This window comes from Otolemur garnettii, unplaced genomic scaffold (assembly GCF_000181295.1).
Source record: "Otolemur garnettii isolate 467f Iridium unplaced genomic scaffold, OtoGar3 scaffold00014, whole genome shotgun sequence".
Classification (NCBI taxonomy): domain Eukaryota; kingdom Metazoa; phylum Chordata; class Mammalia; order Primates; family Galagidae; genus Otolemur; species Otolemur garnettii.
The window spans coordinates 12,617,152-12,618,152 of record NW_003852409.1 but is presented as its reverse complement, the minus strand read 5'-3'; the positions used below and the strand labels follow the sequence as shown (position 1 = coordinate 12,618,152).

Sequence of the window (1,001 nt, the reverse complement as noted above, 5' to 3'; positions counted from 1 at the left end):
TTGTAGTGTTCCTATTACACTTGACATTATCTGCTGTGTCCCTTAAGGATTGACTCATCATTATTTTTTCCATGTCATATATGTGAAATGTCAAGATGAGAGAATCCACCTTGGATTAAAGTAATAATATAATAAGTCCAAGTGGTCTGTAATTGCCACCCCTACCATAAGTTAGGGGCTTATAATCATGAATCTTAGAGGGATCTCAGTATAAGTATCTAGCACATTAACATTTGGTTTTTTCTTGATAGTGTTGTGCATTAAATCAAATCTGATTTTGCTGGACCAAAGTAGATGTCCTGTTCACATTCTTTTCTGACTCTTTCCTGGTAAAAATCTGGCTAGAAAAATAAAGTTACTGGAAATAGTTATGTTATATCATCATTGTGAAGTAAATTTTTGTCATTTCACAGTATTTTTTTACCTCTAGGAACAGTAAATACTGTCTATCTACTATTTGCTATATTTGGTTTCAATTTTGTTTTTTTTGGGGGGGGGAGACAGGATCTCTTTCTTTTGCATGGGCCAGAGTGCAGTGGCATCATCATAGTTCACCACAATCTCAGACTCCTGGGCTCAATCCTCTGTCTCAAGATTCCTAGGTAGCTGGAACAACAGGTGTGCGCCACCACTGCCGGCTGATTTTTCTATTTTTTTACAGAGATGGGGTCTTGCTGTGTTGCTTAGGCTGGTCTCAAAAACCTGGGCTTAGGGCGGTGCCTGTGATTCAAAGGAGCAGGGCACCGGCCCTATATGCTAGAGGTGGCAGTTTCAAACCCAGCCCCAGCTGGGGGATGAAGGGGGGGAACAAACCTGGGCTTAAATGATCCTCCTACCTTGGCCTAATTTTATTTATTAATTTTTTTTTTGAGACAGAGCCTTTCTTACTTTGTTGCCCTTGGTAGAGTGCAGGGGTAGAATGCAGTCTTACTCTGCCCAGGGTAGAGTTCTGTGGCCTCATAGCTCACAGCAACTTCAGTCTCTTGGGCTCAATCAATCCT

General features: G+C 41.1%; 1 protein-coding gene across 1 annotated transcript in view; it reads left to right on the top strand.

The window, feature by feature from the left end:
* ELP1 (elongator complex protein 1) overlaps nucleotides 1-1,001 on the top strand; it is a 79,042-nt gene that overhangs the window by 4,023 nt on the left and 74,018 nt on the right. The window lies entirely within an intron of this gene.